General features: G+C 41.4%; 1 long non-coding RNA gene across 1 annotated transcript in view; it reads right to left on the bottom strand.

The window, feature by feature from the left end:
• Positions 1 to 9,772: 9,772 nt before the first annotated feature.
• LOC139029143 (uncharacterized) overlaps positions 9,773 to 24,060 on the bottom strand; it is a 140,050-nt gene continuing 125,762 nt past the window's right edge. The window contains exons 2-3 of the long non-coding RNA XR_011481427.1: positions 10,103 to 10,231; positions 9,773 to 9,980 (exon numbers count right to left, since the gene is read on the bottom strand). This is a non-coding gene — a long non-coding RNA (uncharacterized lncRNA). The remainder of the gene's footprint in view (positions 9,981 to 10,102; positions 10,232 to 24,060) is intronic.

Genomic DNA, 24,060 nt, shown 5'->3' with positions numbered 1-24,060 from the left:
ATGCTAAAATCGCCACTGTATACTACCTTAAGCATCACAGAAACACAACACAGACCTTAGATTAGAGGCTATGGACATTTTTGAAAACTTCATCCTTCTTGGCATTGCCCCATCTGTGTAGGACTGTATCTCTGAGAGGAGTCTACTCCACACACACAGATAGGAAAGGCAGTGATCTCTAATTGGACAGTATAGGCCTTTCATAAAAGCCTAACAGCTCTGTGAGCCAGTTCGTTACAATGCTGATGGCAATGTTAAGGGCAGTTGGATGACATCAGTTGTGGGGAAGTGCTGTCAGTTGATTATGAAAGAGGTTCTCTGTTTGTTACCCTGGGGTTCCTCATTTATACATGAGCTAGTTCCTGGCCAACCCGTGGGTGTCTGACAAGGCGCCAAAATGGGGCTGTAGGGAAGGTAATCAGTGGATGGTTTTATCTTGATGAAGATAGGTTTTCAGGTCACACTGAGAGTTAGGCTTTCAGACACAAAGATGGAGAGAAAGGGGGATAGATGGACAGAGAGAAAGATGAGGGATCAGTCAGATCAGTTTCCAGATGAGGTGTAAGCAATGTTTCCATACAGCAGACCGGTCTCGAGACCACATATTGAGTGTCTCGATCTTGTCTTGGTGTCAGATACATTTGTACTCGGGCTTGGACAGTGAGGACTCATTTCTTCTCGAGCGCGCTGAGTAAAATTTCTAAATTATCAGCTTTCAATCAGTTAGCGCTCAAAACTGCTTCGCCAGGCCAAATATACACTCCTTTCTTGAAACATTATCTTAACAGCCTTTATATCTATTATAGACATGTACAGTATGCGCAGTGGCGAACCGATAGACCTTCAGTGTGTGACAGGTTCGTGATTCTGAAAGGACAGCAACTGTAATACCATCGCACTCATGTAGGAGAGTGCACTTTTTGTAAAACACAAAAGGCCAGTGGTGTAGTGGAGGGTATATACCAACTCAATTCATGCAAATAAAGTATTTCAGCAGATTTTGTGCATTTTTGTGTGGCTTAATTTGTGTGAAAATGCACACTTTTGTGCGACTTCATTCATAGGAAAATACATTTTTGTGGGGAAAACTTCGGAACAATCTTGAAAGTTATTGGAGCAATGCATTTTGGGTAATGGTGTTTGTCTTTGTGTCCCATATTTAATTATTTGTATGTATAATAAAAAAAAGTGTCAACACACCAATATTGTTAATCAACCAGGTTGTCACCAAAATACTTATAATAGTAGCCTTACTTAAAAAAAAACATTTTTATTAATGCCAATGCTGTTTTCTATGCTTGTTTTTGCTTAATACTTTGGGATACTGTTGTTATGTCGGATTTTGAGGGTTGCCATATTGGAGTAAAAATCTATATTTGTCTGGGTTTTTTGTGGTATCGAGGAAGGTATTTGATTGAAGAATGGGGCTACATTTTTATGATGGGAATTTTTTTAATCAATAAATGTGGGGAAATACCGTGCTACTGCATGGTATTTGCAACTATAACGAGTCTGGACTATGATCAATTAAGCCATATCAATGCAGTTTAATAGGTTAATGTAAACTAGTATATCATGTTGGCTTACACTAATGGCACTTCCAAGGCCGTTTCATGATGATTATTACGGTCGTGTCAATCATGTTATATACTTAGGCTATTGTAACAATGCATATGCCAGCATTGTAGGCCTATATCTAGTGAACAGTGGATAAGTAACAATGGGCGTGACGGATAGAAGTAGTCACTACAGGTGTGATCAATCCTTACATCAAATTGCCTGAAGCTGAATGGAAAGTGCAATGCCCCAACCAGTCATTCAGAAGAAAACCTTCTGTGACTGTCTAATTTACATAAGTGAACTTATCAGTGAGGGTCCAAAACAAACACATTCTACACATTTACAAACTACCTGTTTAAAGTTATTACAACCATGGTGTTCTTTTGTTACTGAAGCTTATATATCAAATAACCTGACAATGATCCACATAATATGAGTGTGTTATGCAGCAAAACTATAATTTTTTAGGATGCAATATGATGCACTCTTGATCCATCCTGTTCTGATCTAATGAGATGGATGTAGGATTTTCTACGGCCTAGAATCGAGGCCTTTCCCAGTCATGAGTGACGAAGCTATGCCCCTATTGGTTCTCATTGGCGAAGACTGAACTAAAGTTATGGGTTATGTCGGACTCTCCTATACCACTTTGCCCAACATGTTATACCCCAGAGGTTGTAAATAAACCCCTTTTAAGGTGATATAARTTGTATTATTATTATAGGGCTATGAAACCTGTAGCCGAATGGCTTCAGACAGCATTTCTCACTGGAAATTCCTACTGACATTGAATATAGCTTAGTATTTAATACATTTCAGACTCTCCTATACCACTATTCCCAACATCTTATACACCATAGGTTGTAAATGATTCATTTTTAAGCTGATATAACTATCATTATTATAGGCCTGTGAAACCCATATCCGAATAGCTTCAGACTGAGCATTTCTCACCATTTATTTACAGAGAGCAATTTCCATTTTATAACAGGTAGTGTCCATTTATCCATAGTAGCGTGTTGATTAATTATTGCTTTCTTCAGTGGATACAGAATATGTATAAAAATGCCAAGTATACCAAAAGTTAAATCATGCAGAGATTTACAACTATTTAACCATGTTAATCATTACTGAAACATGCAAACTACAAACATTTAACCAGATAAAGATAATGAATACATGACAACTAGATACAAATATTTTATTAAAAAGATTTCATACAAAAGTCAAGAGTTGGCTATAACATGAGTGATTGTCTGTATGTGTGTGTATTATAATTTCCCATCATAAAAATATTTTTCTCCAATCCGGCATAGCCTTGTATACAATGCATTATGAAAGAAATGATGTAATGTCCACGAAAAGTGGAGCCTTGTATTAACCCTTTGACGTGTACGATCACATATTTGTGATCATTGTTGACCGATCCTTGCAACGTACCATCACTAATATGTGATTGGAACAGTAGCAACAGAACGTATGATGCAACAAACACATCTAAACAACATAGTTGTCTGAAAAGCATCTCAATAATGTTTTGTTCTGCTAGAAAATAAAGGTCTTCACAACTTTATTCCTTAATTTCACCTTTTATTGTAAAAGATAAATGCAAACTTCATCACACGGAACACATCCACAGCCAAACTCATTCCATAAACCAGTAAAAACAACTGTTAGCGACCTAACAGCTAGACTTGTTTACAATGTACCACATCTCTGGTGAGCACAAGGGAGAAATGTAATATTGTTTAGAAAAGAGATGTGTCAGCTAAGCTAACAGCAGCTAAATTCTTTATGATGGCAGCCATGTCTGTTTATGTTAGACAAGCCAAAACTCCCTAATCTATAAGGGATTTGCGTCAATTCAAATCTGGTATCAGGACAAAATGTGATTCAGAGTCACCGAATTTACTTTAAGTATTTTTATTAAACTCAAGCGATAAATGGTAAATGCAATTTTCGTATATACGGGTTCTCGCAGGGCAGAACAGAGAACTGACTTGTTCCTGACAAAGATATTATAATATACTCTGACAGAGGTAGTTCCTGCTTCCGAGCCGGCCTGTCACAGAGTAGAGACTGGGCGTGGTTTAGACTCACCCAGCCTATCGTTGATTGTTGGCGCACGAGCTGGTACCAGCCCCCGGGCGCTCCAGCGGTCAGTCATTGTAGTTGTGTAGAATATACAGTTATATCAGGCACCTGGTTCCTGTTATCTAACAAAATACCGTTTGTTCTCGCAACACTACGTTCTTAATGTGCCCCCCCAACTCATTGCACAGTTCCTGTCTTCATGTTATTCTGTATTTTTCCATCATGAGAAAGGCCCATGGCCCTGAAACTGTTAACAATGTCACCAATTTGTAAGTCGCTCTGGATAAGAGCGTCTGCTAAATGACTTAAAATGTAAATGTAAATGTCTCAAGTCAGCTATGTTGCATAACACATACATCCACACAAGCCAACAGCAAATAATATTCCATCACATATGATATGGTAAGGGCTATAGTGTATAACTCAGAACCTCACAAATCCCAGAATCAAATTCATTATAAAACGCAAATAAACAAAGTCAAAGTCAAAGATGGCTGCGCTCATTGCCTGAAAAATGTTATCTTAGTTTGGCCACATTTTTGACAAATCACAAAGCAAACAAAATGTTATCACCTCACAGATCATCACCCCAAATACAAGCCTACTTTCTAGCCTAACCGTAGCGCCAAAGCTAAACAGGGATGAAACCATTTTAAGGGGGTTTGTGGAGGGGTTAATTTCATTTGRGGGGGGGGTTTAAAGTCCATGGGGGTAGAAATGGGGGAAGGTATCATGGGGAGATATTATGCAGGAAATATTACAGGAGAAGTTTATACGTAAATAAAAATAAACCCCCTGGAAAGGAGGGTCTAAACTGGCAACCCTGAGGTACCATAGTTACAATCTGATGCCATGTTCACAACAACTGGGAAATAGGAACTCTCCAACTTCCGATTTCAGTGCGTTCAAGACAACTGGGAACTCAGGAAAAAAACGAGCTCCGACTGGGATTTTTTTTAAAACTGTCATCCAACCTGGAATTCCAACTCTGGAATTCAGGCCTCTTTCTAGAGCTCCGACCTGAAGATCACTGACTTCATGATTTGACCTCGTATTTCTCCGAGTTCCCAGTTGTTTTGAAAGCACCATAATTAAGATGAGTGAACTATCCTTGTTATATAACATCTTTGGTCTGACAGACGTTTACGTGACAACCAGAATGCATTGTATGATGTCAACAAACATGGTGCCACACATAGCTGGAATAGTTTAGAATTAGCACATTATAAATCAGTACAACCTTCAAAAATGTATTTTACACACATCATATGTGTCCATATGTGCCCATTACAATCTATGCAAGAATCGGAATTATTGATATGTCACCAGTACTTGAAAACAGAATAAAACATTAAATACATTATGATCTATACATGCATACGGTATGCTACAGTAGAAACGACAACACGATATACAGAAAATAAGGCACTTACTTTGATAGGAACGCACACATGCCCGAAGTCCAATTTGTAAGGAAAACAACACAAATTAACATAGCCTAGTTTCAACGGAATATAATCTGCAGACAGCAAGAGTGTGCAGCTCTCAACTAGTTTTGGCGTGGAGCAGCTCTCAGAAGAATGACATCGGTAGCCGGTAGGAAAGACATTTAAATTTATGATATCTACAAGGTAAATGATAACTAAGGCAAACCAGGTATTGAAAAAGTTTATTCCGATGGGTTGGTTAGTAGGCTATTTGTGATGCGGAATTGTCATCATGCGCTGTTTGCATCAGAGGTGTAAACATGGATGGGCCTGGTTGGACAGAGGCCCACCCACTGGGGAGTCAGGCCCCGACAGGCCCAACCAATGAGATTGATGTGGTTTAACCTCTTAAATGTAAAGTCCCCATATCTGGGTACCCTATTATATTTATTTTATTCAATTCAGTCTGGTAGCCCCTACCTGCAAAAGCAGGGTGTCTGCGGAAAGCTGAGTTTCTTGGCTATTGAGCTGTGCCTTAAAATCTTTGGTGTGACTTACTACCATAAATGGGCATACACATGTATAGTTGCAGCCCGAGCCAATGACGTCATTTCAAGATAGCTACCTACATTCCGGTTAGCGTTGTGAAGCATAAACGAAATAAACACGGATCATGGGGATGTCTTATTTGTCTGCCTGTGACCTACCGTTATTGATCACCAGCCCCGAGAGTCAAAATGTTTTAAATATATATATTTTTTACAAGGTTTTCACCAAACATTTTACACGGTGAACTTCGATTTGGTCTGTGTTGGAGATATAGCTACATGGGGGTATGACATTAATCTTTAGATTGGCAGGAACACATCTAGCCAATTACATCTGATGATGTATGACTTATTGGCAACATCGAATCTCCACCGAGTGACCATATCTTGGCGCATGAAAACTGAAAACATCCATTACACGAGATTAGCTACTATGGCACCTTGACGGGTGGGTGTAATTTGTGGAAGTTCCAACAGGAATCCGTTCCAAAAACTTCGGAAATAGGTTGCCAACAAACAACGCATACAAAGTGTAGCGGTTATGCGTCATAGCGATATTCCATCCTCCCTGGAAGTAATCATTGCTTAGACATGATTGGGCAAGTCATGTATTTAGACATTATCATTGATTACAGGGGGGAATATGTTTTTATTTTTTTWAACTAATGTAATTCACTTTCAATCCATGTTCTTTACATTCAATGTCAAATTGAATGTATGACAAACATTCCATATAACATTCCATATAGTTAGCCTGTCTGGAAAACATGTCCTATGTGTCATCTCCATTCGTATCCCAATGTAATTTTAACCTAGAGCTGGCCGCCAGGCCAAACTGAGCAATTGGGGGATAAGAACCTTGGTCAGGGAGGTGACCAAGAACCCGTTGGTCACCCTAACAGAGCTCCTCTAGAAATGGGAGAACCTTCCAGAAGGACAACCATCTATGCAGCACTCCACCAATCAGGCCTTTATGGTAGAGTGGCCAGGTGGCAGGCACTCCTCAGTAAAAGGCACATGACAGCCCGCTTGGAGTTTGCCAAAAGGCACCCAAAGGACTCTCAGACCATGAGAAACAAGATTCTCTGGTTTGATTAAACCAAGATTGAACTCTTTGGTCTAAACGGCAAGCGTCACGTCTGGAGGAAACCTGTCACTGTCACTATCCCTACGGTGAAGCATGGTGGTGGTGTGAGGATGATTTTCAGCAGCAGGGACTGGGAGACTAGTCAGGATTGGGGGAAAGATGAACGAAGCAAAGTACACAGAGATCCTTGATGAAAACCTGCTCCAGAGCGCTCAGGACCTCAGACTGGGTCGAAGGTTCACCTTCCAACAGGACAATGACCCTAAGTACACAGCCAAGACAATGCAGAAGTGGCTTCGTGACAAGTCTCTGAATGTCCTTGAGTGTCCCAGCCAGTGGCAGAACTAGAGTTTTATACATGGGGTGGCCAAGGCTACTTTAGGAGGTCCATAGACCATGACAGAAAATATGTGTAACCCTAACCTGGCATCTAAGGAGCATGAATGAATCCTATGATTGCTGATTAGAGGTAGAAGTGATAATTCACTTAACCCGGAGTTCTTCAATGTGACAGATAGTGTGGTCCAAAAGGGTTACTTCAGTAGAATTCTGTAACATACTATGAATAGTCAGTGTGTCTGCCTCGGAACTGCAGCACAATTTCTTTCTCACACACACACTGTACTGTACTCACATACTGGAGAGACTTGGATCACTCTGTTTTCATGAATATATAATCTGGGTCTATAAGTGTTGAACATCAACATATTTTCAGAAAATAAAGCTCAAGCACCAAGGAGATAAGATAGCATTTGTGTGTTACAAAAATTGCATAGTTTATTTACAAAAAAAGTAAATTTACAAAAAAACACTGCAATTTGACATACGAGGTATCAAGCAGAAATGGACTTGAAAAAGAAAAATAATTTTAGGTGTCCATCAATATTACAAACTTACAGTATTCTATTAATGCTCATATATATATATGATGTTAACTAATAGCAAAGAAACGCTTTGGAATTGGCCTAATCAAGCCCAAATTAAATCTGTGTGACATGATGCCCTTTGGATTTATCATTTTAGAATGTCAGTGTACTAGCTAGTACACAGTGCAGGTTTTAATCATGACCAGAGGGACCGCCTAAGTGCCAAATTATTCTAGGTAGATTTAAAACAGCATAATTCTGCAGTGGTGAGAACTGGCTAAATGTTTTACAAACTCATCCATGTTGAGGGAGCGTGCCCTCCTTGACTCAACACTGAGAATTCCGAGGTGACATAACCTGTCATCAACCATTGTTGTCCTAAGGTGGGTTTTAATCAGTTTTAAAGCTGAGAAGCTTCTCTCGGAAGAAGCACTGCTGACTGGTGTAACAACAGAAATCTTACAAAGTCTAAATAGTTAATGGAAGACCTCTTTTATAAGGTTCTAGAAACACAACAAAGTCAAGGAGAGTAGACGGTCTGTCCCTTCCACTTTTCTCTCTCCTATCAAGAAGCCGCTTGTTTTGATGAACCTCATGTTTGAGGTCCTCTAAATCTGACTCAAAGGTCTGAACAAAGGCAAACAGAGGCTCCTCATTCAATAATGTTGTACTCTTTGGGTTGAGAGACTTGACCCCTTGCATTATCTCGCAATTCTTTGAAAAACGCCTCTGCACCTAAGCTGTGAGACTGTCAAGCACGAAGCACCTGATAAAAGATAGCTCATCTCTTTGGAAGCTCTCACCATCACTTTGGTCACTATTTTTCTGTCCTACAGTGCTCATCATCAGTGAGTCTTGAAATCTAAAGCTTGTTTTAGGATGTCTTTTACACACGGTTTGTACACTTATTTTGCAGTGCTCTACAATCTCTTCAAACTCTTTCCATAGTTTTCAAAATTAACCCTCACTTCTGTAGTCCTGTAATGTAAAGGCACCTATTAGATCCACAGTCCTTGCTAGGTCAAGAGAGCTTGATTGGAGCATGTCAGAAACACATTTGGCATCACCAAGCACTTCACAAAAGGTAACCAAAAGCCCTATGAGAAAGAAGGCCCCTTGCCTCCACTGATCTATCCCCACTTTTTTTTTCAAGTGTGATATCCTGTAGGACTCTCAGAACTGCTGGAAACTCCTGTCCCTCAGATTACGGCATGCCATGTATCTGCATGCCCACCTTACATCCGTAAGTCTCTGTAGTTCCCTGGGCTGCTGCTGTGGATACAGCTCTTTCTGAACTGCAAGCCACATGAGATGAACGTACGAGCCAGATACAAAGTTATAACTTTTTTGCTCTCCTGCAGAAGCTTTAACTGCCTCAGGCACTGATTTTACAGCATCGACAAGAACCAAATTCAAACAATGTGCATTACAGTGCACATAAAATGCAAATCTTGCACTGTTTTTAATCCGTGCAGACACACCAGAATGCTTTCCGTTCATGATGGATGCACCATCATAGCCTTGCCCCACAATATTATTTCTGTAGTCTAGACCATGTTTTTAAGGCAATAAATTATCATTTTGTGAGACCTGCTGCATCTAAGCTTTCAGCTGACTGAAAGTGTAGAAAGCTTTCATGGATGGCCCTGTTGTAATAGTACCTCACAACTAAAGACATTTGTGCTTTTTTCTTTAAATGTTTGGTTTCGTCTGCAATTATACTAAAAACTTCACTTTCTTTTACTTCTCTTATTATTTCACTTTGTACCATCTCAGCTAAGCCCTCAAGAACTTTGTTCTGAATTTGGTGGCTTGTGTACTTAGCATTGCAACATGCTTTCATCCTTTTCTCTGAGTGTCATGCTTTGCTATTTCTTCTAAGATTGTCAAAAAATTACCCTTGTTGTGAGAGTCATCAGACTCTCGATGACCTCTCTGCGCTATACTTTGAGTGGCAGTTAATAGGAGCACATCTGCAATAGTCTTAATGTAAGTACAGTTTTCCTCCACTTTATTTTTCCGGTCCTCATTTATGACATCTAACATTGATGAGTTACTGTCAGTAGCCCTTTTATGCTGATTCCAAGCATACATAGCATTGATATGATGCTCTGCCTTCGAATGGAGAATCTTTAAACCCAGAATCTTTAAACTGCGCCCTTTTCCAGTTACAAAAACCTGACTGTGATGTGAAGCCAGATTCAGGTGTATTGGGCAGAGAAAAATGCCTACAGGTGAAACAATAAGTAGAATCTTGACTTACAGAATATTCAAGCCATGAATTGTCCTTATACGAGGAGCTGTTGAAAGCCCTTTTCCTTGTACCATGCTGAGTTCTGGGAAATGTTTTCAAACACGGCTGTACAGGAGGGTACCTCTTCTCTGGATCTTGAAATGTCTGAAATACACGTTAAATAATGTGTCATATCTCCATGGAAATGTATAATTAAGGGATCCACAAGATTAGATACTAACAGCTGCTAACTAAAATGTGTAGTTTAACGTATAGGCATGGCCTACCAATGGGTCCTTTTAGAAAAGCATATCTGGTGCTTGATGCAGTTGGGAGGGGCTCGATGACATCTCCTGGCAGCTCTGGCTCACTGTCTTGCTCAGAGCCAGAGGTCTCTGTGTCATCCCTTGATACATCTATTCATCTATAAACTAGCACATTACAACATTAGTGTATAATAAACATAAAAATGGCACAGCCATCAAAACAAGAACAATGATCAACCAACATTTTAAAGTGTAGCTAATCTGACAATCATCTATTACAAAGTGAAGCTTAACTTAAATTCTGAACTGGGGATGTATGACTGACTGCCTGTAGATGCTTTGACCTGGTGGTGGTAGACTGGTCCTTGTGAAGTCTAGCCACACTGATCTGCACTAGCCTCAGGTAGGGGCTGCTCTGGGGTCTCGGTGGTGGTATGCAAGGGCTGGGTTCTGTTTGCACTTCATTGCTGTTTGTGCTTCTTTAAAAATAAGTCTTGCTCCCATTTTATTTTCATCGATGTTAATTGACCCTATTGCCAAAAATAAAATATTAGCATAGTCTGTTCATATCTAAGATCAACCCATCACATTTTTTTGTCCACAATCTGCAATCTACATTACAATCCCCATTATCTAATCGTACCTTTTAAAATCAACTACCAGCTAAGTTACTAGTAGATCTATGGCTAGCCGACTCTGCGAGTATGTAATGAGCTACTAAATTCTTACACTTTACAATAGCAAAGGCTATCGCAAATGTGGGTAATCTTTTGAGTAACAAGGCAGCCGATAGGTCGAGAGGATGAGAGGCAGAGGAGAGAGATAAGCTTTAGCAGTGCGGAGCGCTTCGCGTGACACAGAGAAGAGCAGTCTCAGTTGAATGACTGAGTCTTGAAACTGACGCATTTGGATCAAGGAAGGTCATTCTGAGAGAGATAGCAGGAGACTTGGCCAAGGAGGCACGTTCAAGAGTTTTTAGAGAAAGAAAAGAAGGGATACTGGTCTGTAGTTGTTGAATCGGAGGGATCGAGTGTAGGTTTTTTCAGCAGGGGTGCAACTCTCGCTCTCTTGAAGGGAAGGGACGTAGCCAGCGGCTAAAGGATGATTTGATGAGACGAGGTGAGGTAAGGAGAGAAGGTTCCGGAAATGCTGGAGAAGAGAGGAGGGGATGGGGTCAAGCGGGCAGTTGTTGGGGCGGGCCGCCGTCACAAGGACGCGAGATTTTCATTGGAGAGAGAGGGGAGAAAGAGGTCAAGCACAGGGTAGGTGGTAACGTTGACAACGTTATCCTTATCCTAGTGAGATTTACACGGGTACTCAAACAATCGAGGGTTTAAGCCTGCACGAAACAGACCTTATTTGAAGTAGATCAAGACATTTCTATGGAAGACATGAATGGTAAAATAACGAAGGAACCCTTTCAATCAGTTCAGGGCCGCAAGATTATTACAGGAATTATTAGGCGTCGACTTCTTTCTCTAAACCATATACCTCTTGACTAATCAGGAAACTCATACCTCGAAAACAAAACGTTTATTCGTTCCGTTCGTTTTATCTATGTGGGCATCCATGAGTTTTAAATTTCCTGTTACATTGCACAACCTTCAATGTTGTCCTAATTACGTAAAGTGTTTGGCAAATTAGTTCGCAAAGAGCCAGGCGGCAACTGTTGCATATCACCTGACTCTGCGTGGACTGACTCGGAGCGAGAATGAAACAATTTCACCTGGTTAATATTGCCTGCTTACACTGGATTTCTTTTAGCTAAATATGCAGGTTTAAAAAATAGTTATTAGATTAATGTTCTTGTGTATAAGAAAGAACATTGATGTTTTGGTATAAGTAACACACTGGAGCTGACAGTCATTGATTGATTGTTTTTTATAGATAGTTTTTAATGCTAGCTAGCAACTTACCTTAGTTACTGCATTCGCTAACAGGCAGCCTACTCTCGTGGAGTGCAATGTAATCAATTGCAGATTGGAATCCCCAAGCTGAAACGGTAAAAATCTGTCGTTCTGCCTCGTTCCTAGGCCGTCATTGAATAAGTATGTGTTCTAACTGACTTGCCTAGTTATAAAAATAATAAATTAATAAAGTTGTAAACAATACGATTTCCGATTGTTAGTAAAGCTTGAATACAGGCTCGAATTCGCATCATCGGGCATTCGAATTATCGGTCGACCTCTACTTAAAACATCTGTGTTAGTATATCGTGATATACTAGCAAGATGTCAATTCAACATAACGTTAGGCTAAATTGGGAACACATCGTTACACTTATCTGGTCGCTAGTGGTTAGAGCATTGGGCAGTAACGAAAGGTTCCAAGCTCGGAAAACCAGCTGACAGGTAAACAATATCTGCGTTCTGCCCCTGAACAAGAGCAGTTAACCCACTGTTCGCTAGGCCGTCATTGAATAGAATTTGTTCTTAACTGACTTGCCTAGTTAAATAAGGTAAAGAGACAAAAAAAAAAAGAACTGTTGTTAATGAAGCCAAAGGTCTTAACGTTAACTTACACATTGATATCATTTCATAAACTTGTTCAGGAAACCTAACCCGATGCTAAACCTTAAAACTTACTTGAAAAATTATGCTTTCGCAGTCGCGAAAAAAGCTTGTGGAGCTGTGGACATATTCTCTTCTTCTGTATGTTTATTCTTCTGTACTCAAATACAAAAAGGCACTCGCACATCTGAGCAATCTTATTTGCAGGTGCATGGCATCAATTGAACAGATGAAGGAAAAGGAAACCGCACACTGCTCTTGATAGTATCACCGATATTTAATAAGCTTACGTATCGGCCACACGGCCTTCGTCAGAGCTTTTGGGATTTTTTGAAAGTTGCACCCTTATGTAGACCTGGCTCCACCACATCCGTTCTACCATCGAAGGGGGTTGGAGGCAAAGGAAAATAATAAGTGCTACCAAATATAACAATGTGCAATTCATAAATATACAAAAGTGTATAAATAAGGCGTATTGACACTTCTGTATAATCTCAATGAGGACATAGCAAGTTCATTAGTCATTGGGTACATCATATGAAAAACGTCAGAATAATCTACAAGAGACACACATTTCATGTCCAATTCACAGCATAACATACAAAGGCATTTCATCATTAAGTCCTTTTGAAACAATGTCTGGAGGGTGAAATCCAAAAACATTCTCTTTACTCAGAGTATTATTAATATCACTTCCCTGTCTGATATCTTAACTTTCTCTATGCACACAATCATAAGGTGGAAATGTCATGCTTCATGTCATTGAAATGTACAGCGACTGGATAATCCCTGTCGTTTCTCCTGATTGAACTTTTATGTTCACTAATTCTCTGTTTGAGAGAGCGGGTGGTTTTACCGCATAACAGAGCCCACATGGACATTTAATAATGTAAATAACATGGGTGGTGGAAACGTAATAATGTCATTTATTTGGAACCTTTTTCCTGTGTGTGGGTGACAGAAATATTGACACTTCATCATATTGTTGCACTGTGCGCATCCTCTGCATTTATAGCTACCATTTGGTAGAGGGCGTAAAAGTGCTTGGCTAATTTCTAAGTGGCTGGCAGTTGGCATGAACCATTTCGCGTAAATTGCGACCTCTCCTATACACAATACGTGGTGGATATTTAAATTCAGCCGGCAAAGTTGGGTCCGATGATAAAATATGCCAGTGTTTCTTGACCACCTCTCCCACTTTTCGCGAATTCAAAGTATATGTAGTTGTGAACATTACGGAATGTTCTGTAGCTTAGCGGGTCTTTTTTGTAGCAGTTCATCTCGTGTTTTTTCCAATGCATTATGAGCTTCATCCACACATTGTGACGAATAGCCTCTTTTTAGAAACCTCATGCGCATTCCGCTGCTTTTCTAGAATCATCTGTGGAGTGGCATATACGGCGCAGTCTAAAAAATTGGCTTCTTGGAAGTCCTCTTTTTAAATGGCTCAGGGTGGAAGCTGTCACCCTGTAATAGAGTATTTCTGTCCGTTTCTTTCTATATAGACTTGTAAACAAGGTTCCATTTGATTTCTCAATCCACATATGAGATAATGAACACGTTTAGTGTCACGTTCAGTGAATTTGATTGGGGTCAATGTCGTTGAGTAGTGCCATAAAATCTGACAGTTCTTTTCAGTTCCTACCCATATACAAAAAATGTCATCAATAATATCGATACACTTAAGGATCTATTCAAAAATTTCAATTTGGGGAGGCACCCGGGGTGGCTGGACACTCCTGACATCTGATTGGCACCCCGGGTGCTCCCCAAAATGGCACCTCTGGCTCCGCCCCTGGTCCCAGCCAGAACGCGGACTTGAACCCGATCAAACATCTCTGGAGAAACCTGAAAATAGCTGTAAATATCCCAGCAGTTGACCAAAAACAACGGCGATGCAGAAGGGACAGACGGYGCAAACTTCTGGTCAGGCTTCGTAAACGGGCACATCGCTCACCGCTCCCGAGCATACTACTCACCAATGTCCAGTCTCTTGGCAACAAGGTAAGGGTTGCCTTCCAGAGAGACATCAGAGAATGTAACATTCTCTGTTTCACGGAAACTTGGCTCTCTCGGGATATGTTGTCGGAATCGATCCAGCCACCGGGCTTCTCCATGCATCGCACCGACAGAGATAAACACCTCTCTGGGAAGAGGAAGGGCGGGGGTGTATGCTTTATGATTAACAACTCATGGTGTGATCATAATAACACACAGGAACTCAAGTCTTTTTGCTCACCCGACCTAGAATTCCTTACAATCAAATGTCGGCCATTCTACCTACCAAGAGAATTCTCGTCAGTTATAGTCACAGCTGTGTACATCCCCACTCAAGCGAACACCAAGACGGCCCTCAAGGAACTTCACTGGACTCTATGTAAACTATAAACCCGGAGGCTGCATTTATTGTAGCTGGAGATTTTAACAAAGCAAATTTGAGATCAATGTTACCCAAATTTGATCAGCATATTGATTGCATGATACTCTCGACCACTGCTACTCTAACTTCTGCGATGCATACAAAGCCCTCCCCCGCCCTCCCTTTGGCAAATCCGACCACGACTCCATCTTGCTCCTCCCGGCTTATAGTTTAGAAACTCAAACAGGATGTACAAGTGACGAGAACCATTCAACGCTGGTCTGACCAATCGGAAGCCACGCTCCAAGATTGTTTTGATCACGCGGACTGGAATATGTTCCGGTCAGCCTCAGAGAACGACATTGATCAATACGCTGACTCGGTGAGTGCGTTTATAAATAAGTGCATTGGAGATGTCGTACCCACTGTGACTATTAAAACCTACTCTAACCAGAAACCGTGGATAGATGGCGGCATTCGCGAAAAACTGAAAGCGCGATCCACAGCATTTAACCATGGAAAGAGGTCTGGTGATATGGCTGAATAGTTATTAGTCATCCCCTCCAAGGCAATCAAACAAGCGAAATGCCGGTACAGGGACTAGGTGGAGTCACAATTCAACAGCTGAGACGAGACGTATATGGCAGGGTCAACAGGAAATCACYGACCACAAAAACAGCCACAAACTAAACACCTTCTTTGCCCGCTTTGAGGATAATACAGTGCCACCGTGGCGGCTCGCTAACAAAGACTGGGCCCCCCCCCCCCCTCCTTCTCAGTGGCTGACATGAGTAAAACATTTAAACATGTTAACCCTCGCAAGGCTGCTGGCCCAGACTGCATCCCTTGTCGCATCCTCAGAGCATGCGCAGACTAGCTGGCTGGTGTGTTTACGGATATATTTAATCGCTTCGTGTCCCAGTCGGTTGTACCCATATGCTTCAAGATGGCTACCATTGTTCCTGTACCCAAGATAACTGAACTAAATGACTACCGCCCCATAGCACTCACTTCTGTCATCATGAAGTGCTTTGAGAGGCTAGTCAAGGATCATATAACCTCCACCTTACCGGCCACCCTATACCCACTACAATTTGCATACCACCTCAACAGGTCCACAAATGATGCAATCGCCATCGCACTGCACACTGCCCTATCCCATCTGGACAAAAATAATACCTATGTAAGAATGCTGTTCATGGACTACAGCTCAGCATTCAACACCATCGTACCCTCCAAGCTCATCATCAAGCTGGCCCTGGGTCTCAACCCCTCCCTGTGCAACTGGGTCCTGGACTTTCTGACGTGCCGCACACAGGTGGTGAAGATAGGAAACAACATCTCCACTTTGCTGACCCTCAACACTTTTGCTGACCCCCCCCCCATCTATTGCATCTTAGCCGCTCTGTCACTGCTCATCCATATATTTTATACTTATATATTCTTATCCAATTCCTTTACTGGATTGTGTGTATTAGGTTTTGTTGTGGAATTTGTTAGATATTAGGTTTTGTTGTGGAATTGTTCCATATTACCTGTTAGATACTGCTGCACTTTCGGATCTATAAGCATTTCGCTACACTCGCAATAACATCTGCTAACCATGTGTATGTGACTAATAAKATTTTATTTCATTTGTTTCTAGGCTACATGGCTAAAATTCTTGTTCGCTAGCCTAACTTCCATTCAAGGGCAACTTTAGCTAGTGAACATTAGCCTTCTACATCTATCTACATATTGAGGGTCCATCCTCTCAGGCTAGGGGCAAAGCAATGTACTGTATGAGTTAATGATTGGGTCAGTATCGCCGTTATAATCATTGGTTGGTATGGAGAATTAAGTAAAACCACAAGTCCAAATCCCTATCTCCATCCATGGCTATTTTAGGAAAGGGCAAATTTTAACTAGCTGGCTAGCTAGCCACCCGTGGACAACAACACAACAATATGCAACAATTCAAGTTTTTCTGTCAATGACGTATGCTCTCAGTGGGATTTGATAGGAGTGACTGCAAATCCAAGTTGGCTTCCCTTTACACTTTTTTTGGTGTGCCAAGACCAATCACAGATGAACTCGCTCAGTTTAGCTCAACGCTGATTGGCTAATGTTTAAAACTTTATTTTGTCAAGGGAGGCCAGATAGCAGCAACAATGTCTTACTCATTTGGACCAGACAGCATCAGAGAGATGGCCTACACTATACGTAGAGAGACAGAGGGGCGCTGTTTCGCTTGCTCGGGTGCTTTCTCCTGTGAAATTGCATTCAGCCTCTTGCGAATTGAAGGAAAATTATGAAACATAGAGAGACAATAGATTACGAATTATTTTATAAAAATAAATTATTGGTAAATTTTTGGCCTGGCTTCCCTTGGCATCCATGAATACACACCACTGGTTAGAACGGATTACCTACAAATACTGAGCAGCTCATGTTATAGACAGAAGCTTGCTACATGGCAGACCAATCCGAACTCATCTCTCGGCATGTCCAGCCAATCCATTATCTCAGCCAATCATGGCTAGCGGGAAGGTCCCTGTCTTTAACGTATTTCAGAATATATTTTGATATACATTAAATGCATTTTCCGACGCATTTAACATATATTCTGTGATGTACATTTTATATATACAGTGGGGAGAACAAGTATTTGATACACTGCCGATTTTGCAGGTTTTCCTACTTACAAAGCATGTAGAGGTCTGTAATTTTTATCATAGGTACACTTCAACTGTGAGAGATGGAATCAAAAACAAAAAAATCATACAATGTGATTTTCTGGATTTAAGTAATTCATTTGCATTTTATTGCATGACATAAGTATTTGATACATCAGAAAAGCAGAACTTAATATTTGGTACAGGAAACCTTTGTTTGCAATTACAGAGATCATACGTTTCCTGTAGTTCTTGACCAGGTTTGCACACACTGCAGCAGGGATTTTGGCCCACTCTTCATACAGACCCTTCTTCAGATCCTTCCGGTTTCGCGGCTGTCGCTGGCAATGCTGGAAGACCCAGCCACGACCCATCTTCAATGCTCTTACTGAGGGAAGGAGGTGTGTTGCCAAGATCTCGCGATACATGGCCCCATCCATCCTCCCCTCAAAGACGTGCAGTCGTCCTGTCCCCTTTGCAGAAAAGCATCCCCAAAGAATGAGTTTTCCACCTCCATGCTTCACCGTTGGATGGTGTTCTTTGGGTTGAACTCATCCTTCTTCTTCCTCAAACACGGCGAGTGGAGTTTTAGAGCAAAAAGCTCTATTTTTGTCTCATCAGACCACATGACCTTCTCCCATTCCTCCTCTGGATCATCCAGAGTGTCATTGGCCAACTTCAGACAGGCCTGGACATGCGCTGGCTTGAGCAGGGGACCTTGCGTCCGCTGCAGGATTTTAATCCATGACGCGTAGTGTGTTATTAATGGTTTTCTTTGAGACTGTGGTCCAGCTCTCTTCAGGTCATTGACCAGGTCCTGCCGTGTAGTTCTGGGCTGATCCCTCACCTTCCTCATGATCATTGATGCCCCATGAGGTGAGATCTTGCATGGAGCCCCAGACCGGGTGATTGACCGTCATCTTGAACTTCTTCCATTTTTATAATTGCCAACAGTTGTTGCCTTCTCACCAAGCTGCTTGCCTATTGTCCTGTAGCCCATCCCAGCTTGTGCAGGTCTACAATTTAACCCTGATGTCCTTACACACTCTCTGGTCTTGGCCATTGTGGAGAGGTTGGAGTCTGTTGATTGAGTGTGTGGTCAGGTGTCTTTTACACAGGTAACGAGTTCAAACAGGTGCAGTTAATACAGGTAAGATGGAGAACAGGAGGCTTCATAACGTTTACTTAATACCCATCCCGGATCGGGATCCTCCTCATCAAAAAAGCTGACTAGCATAGCCTAGCCTAACGGACAGGGATATCATATAATATAATTTTCATGAAATCACAAGTCCAATACAGCAAATGAAAGATAAACATCTTGTGAATCCAGCCATCATTTTCCGATTTTTAAAAGTTTTACAGCGAAAACACAATATGTATTATATTAGCTAACCGCAATAGCCAAACACACAAACGCATATTCACCATTTCCACCGCATAGGTAGCTTTCACAAAACCGACAAAATAGAGATAAAATTAGTCACTAACCAAGAAACAACTTCATCAGATGACAGTCTTATAAACTGTTATACAATACATTTATTTTTGTTCGAAAATGTGCATATTTGAGGTATAAATCATAGTTTTACATTGCAGCCACAATCACAAATAGCACCAAAGCAGCCAGAAAGCAACGTGAAATACATAAATACTCATCATAAAACATTATGAAAAATACATGCAAGATAAACATCTTGTGAATCCAGCCAATATTTCCGATTTTTTAGTGTTTTACAGCGAAAACACAATATATATTTCTATTAGTCACTACAATAGCCAACACACAACGCAATTACTCCCCGCAAAAAATAGCTTGCACAAAACCGACAAAATAGAGATAAATTATCACTAACTGAACAAATTCATCAGATGACAGTCTTATAACATCATGTTATACAATACAATTATGTTTTGTCGAAAATGTGCATATTTAGAGTACAAATCCTGATTATACATTGTGAATACGTAGCATCGATTCACCAGAATCTCCGGAGATATTTTGGACACTCACCTAATCTGACCAAAGAACTCATCATAAACTTACATAAAAATACTTGTTGTATGGCAAATGAAAGATACACTGGTTCTTAATGCAACCGCTGTGTTAGATTTTAAAAATTACTTTACCATAACATACAGGCTTGCGTTATGCGAGACAGCGCTCACCAAAACGGCGGAGAATAGGACTCAACATTTCCACACAGAAATACGAAATTACATCATAAATGTTTTCTTACTTTGATGTTCTTCCATCAGAATGTTGTACAAGGAGTCCTTGGTCCAGAATAAATCGTTGTTTGGTTTAGAATGTCAATTTCTTCTGTCGAATTCGCGCCCACAATGCTAGCCAAGGTTGCTAACATTCCCATCCTCTCTTGACGCAAAGAACGGAAAACTCAAAAGTCCCAATAAACGTTGAATAAACTGATAAAAACTCGGTTGAAAAAACCTACTTATGCTATTATCACATGTATCAATAAAATCAGAGCCGGAGATATTCCCGTGTAAACCGAACGCTTTCAGAACACAATGTCGAGCTCCACCGCGCGCTTGAGAAGACAAAGAAAATTCCGGACCTGTCACTCCAAAAGCTCTCAATCGACCTCAGATCAAGCTAGACACCCCATTCCACCTTCCACTGCCTGTTGACATCTAGTGGAAGGCGTATGAAGTGCAGCATATCGATAAATAAAAGCCAGTTGAATAGGCAGGCCCTGAAACAGAGCCTCGTTTCAGATATTTCACTTCCTGTATGGAAGTTTGCTGCAAAATGAGTTTCAGTTTTACTCACAGATATAATTCAAACAGTTTTAGAAACTTGAGAGTGTTTTCTATCCAATAGTAATAATATATGCATATTGTATGATCTAGAAAAGAGTACGAGGCGTTTCATTTGGGCACGATTTTTTCCAAAGTGAAAACAGCGCCCCGTATTGACAAGAAGTTTAAAGAAAAAACTAACAGGTCTGTGAGAGCCGGAATTCTTACTGGTTGGTAGGTGATCACAATACTTATGTCATGCAATAAAATGCAAATTAATTACTTAAAAATCATACAATGTGATTTTCTGGATTTTTGTTTTAGATTCCGTCTCTCACAGTTGAAGTGTACCTATGATATAAAATTACAGACCTCTACATGCTTTGTAAGTAGGAAACCCTGCAAAATCGGCAGTGTATCAAATACTTGATCTCCCCACTGTACATATTAAATACATTTCGTAATATGTTGGAATGTATTATAGGTAGACTCCGTGATATGACATAGATGCAGAAAGTAAACTGCATAGCGGGTCAATATCTTAAACGTCTAAGAGCGTTGAAGCATGAGGCTCAACTTCTCGGCTATTTTGCTGCCCTGGCTACCACTCTGTGAACAGCGTGAAGTGAACCATTGCACATGTGCAGATACTGTGTGTGACTGTGAGAGTGAAGTCTTACATCTCGCTCATCTCTTTGAAAGGAGGGAGTAGTGTAACGACCCTGGGTTTATAAGCGCCCGACCTCGGGCTAGAAGGTCGAGGGTTCGAGACTTAATCCCTGCCTGTTTCATTACAATATATTTTAAATGTGTTTTTTTCCATATGGGAGGACACCAGAGTTAACACCGTATGATAAGTGCCTTGGGATCTTTAGTGACCACAGAGAGTAAGGACACCCATTTTAACGTCCCATCCGAAAGACAGCAGCCCTCCATCAACACTTCCAGCAGCATCTGGTAATCTAGGGACCGACCAGGGCCAACCCTGCTTAGCTACACAGGCAAGCCAGCAGTGGGATGCTGGGTGGTATGTTGGTGGCAGTTTGTTAAATTCGGAAATATCAAATTTGGCACATTTTATTGTTTGGGTAGGCTTGCATAAATCTGCCTAGTGTGAAATGCAAACACACATTTCACTAGGCCTATGGTGCCGTCTACTGTTTGATTGATATGTCCAGTAGTATAGGAGGAACAGCCAGGTAACTCAAAGGTGCAACTGCCAATGGTAGGCTGTCCTAAAAAGCTATTTGGTGTTTTGATTTTATGACTTGCCAACAATACCGATGTACTATTTACCCCAAAATATAAACGCAACATGTAAAGTGTTGGTCCCATTTTTCATGAGCTGAAATAAAACATCCCAGAAATCTTCCATATGCACAAAAAGCTTATTTGTCAAAAATTTTGTGCACAAATTTGTTTATATCCCTGTTAGTGAGCATTGCTCCTTTGCCAAGATACCTGACAGGTGTGGCATATCAAGAAGCTGATTAAACAGTATGATCATTACACAGGTGCACCTTGTGCTTGGGACAATAAAAGGCCACCGCAGACTACGTGTAACAACGCCAGCCTAGGACCTCCACATCTGGCAGCTTCACCTGCCGGATCGTCTGAGACCAGCCACCCGAACAGCTGATGAAACTGTGGGTTTGCACAAACAAATAATTTCTGCACGAACTGTCAGAAACTGTCACAGGGAAGCTCATCTGTATGCTCGTCGTCCTCACCAGGGTCTTGACCTTACTGCAGTTCGGCTTCGTAACCGACTTCAGTGGGCAAATGCTCACCRTCGATGGTCACCAGCATGCTGGAGAAGTGTGCTCCTCACGGATGAATCCCGGTTTCAACTGTAGCAGGCAGAAGGCAGACAGCAGTTTGTGTAGTCGAGTGGTTTGCTGATGTCAACATTGTGAACAGAGTGCCCCATGGTGGCGGTGGGGTTATGGTATGGGCAGGCATAAGCTAAGGACAACGAACCCAATTGCATTTTATCGATGGCAGTTTGAATGCACAGAGATACCGTGACGAGATCCTGAGGCCTATTGTCGTGCCATTCATCTGCCGTCATCACCTCAAGTTACAGCATGTAAATGCACAGCCCAATGTTACTAGGATCTGTACACAATTCCTAGAAGCTTAATAATTTTACAGAAAAGTACTAGTCCTGTATTAGCGGACCGATATGCAGTGCATTCAGAAAGTATTCAGACCCCTTGACTTTTTCCACATTTTGTACCGTTACAGCCTTATTCTAAAACTGATTAAATTGTCCCCCCCCCTCAATCTACACACAATTCCCCATAATGAGCAAAAACAGTTTTTTAGACATTTTTACAAAAAACTGAATTATCACATCAAAATAAGTATTCAGACCCTTTACTCAGTACTCTGTTGAAGCATCTTTGGCAGCGATTACAGCCTCGAGTCTTCTTGGGTATGACGCTACAAGATTGGCACACTTGTATTTTGGGAGTTTCTCGCATTATTCTCTGCAGATCCTCTTAAGCTCTGTCAGGTTGGATGGGGACCATCGCTGCACAGCTATTTTCAGGTCTCTCCAGAGATGTTCCATCTGGTTCAAGTCCGGGCTCGGGCTGGCCCACTCAAGGACATTCAGAGACTTTGTCTTGGCTGTGTGCTTCGTCTCATTGTCCTGTTTGAAGGTGAACCTTCGCCCCAGTCTGAGGTCCTGAGCGCTCTGGAGCAGGTTTTCATCAAGTATCCCGCTGTACTGTACATCTTCCGTCGATCCTGACTAGTCTCGCAGTCACTGCCGCAGAAAAACATCCCCACAGCATGATGCTGCCACCACCATGCTTCACCGTAGGGATGGTGTCAGGTTTCTTCCAGACGTGACAAAGCGTTCAATCTTGGTTTCATCAGACCAGAGAATCTTGTTTCTCATAGTCAGAGTCTATGCCTTTTGGCAAACTCCAAGCGCGCTGTCATGTGCCTTTTACCATCTGGCCACTCTACCATAAAGGCCTGATTGGTGGAGTGCTGCAGAGATGGTTGTCCTTCTGGAAGGTTCTCCCATCTCCATAGAGGAACTCTGGAGCTCAGTCAGAGTYAKCGTTGGGTTCTTGGTCACCTCCCTGACCAAAGACCTTCTCCCCCGATTGCTCAGTTAGGCCGGGCGACCAGCGCTAGGAAGAGTCTTGGTGGTTCCAAACTTCTTCAATTTAAGAATGATGGAGGCCACTGTGTTCTTGGGGACCTTCAATGCTGCAGAAATTTGTTGGTACCCTTCCCCAGATCTGTGCCTCGACACAATCCTGTCTCGGAGCTCTATGGACATTCCTTCAACCTCATGGCTTGGTTTTTGCTCTGACACGCACTGTCAACTGTGGGACCTTAAATAGACAGGTGTGTGCCTTTCCAAATCATGTCCAAACAATTGAATTTACCACAGGTGGAGTCCAGTCAAGTTGTAGAAAAATCTCAAGGATGATCAATGGAAACAGGATGCATCTGAGCTCAATTTCGAGTCTCATAGCTAAGGGTCTGAATACTTATGTAAATAAGGTATTTCAGTTTAAAACATTTGCAAAAAATGTCTAAAAACCTGTTTCAAGGGGTCTGAATACTTTCCGAATGCACTCTAGCCATCTGTAGCCCCATCAAAACAAACTCTCTCTCTCAACAACAAAAAAGCACCCCCACCACCAAACATCTTCCCGCAGCTATGGT

Source organism: Salvelinus sp. IW2-2015, linkage group LG18 (genome assembly GCF_002910315.2).
Source record: "Salvelinus sp. IW2-2015 linkage group LG18, ASM291031v2, whole genome shotgun sequence".
Taxonomy (NCBI): domain Eukaryota; kingdom Metazoa; phylum Chordata; class Actinopteri; order Salmoniformes; family Salmonidae; genus Salvelinus; species Salvelinus sp. IW2-2015.
This window is presented reverse-complemented; position numbering and strand designations above follow the sequence as displayed.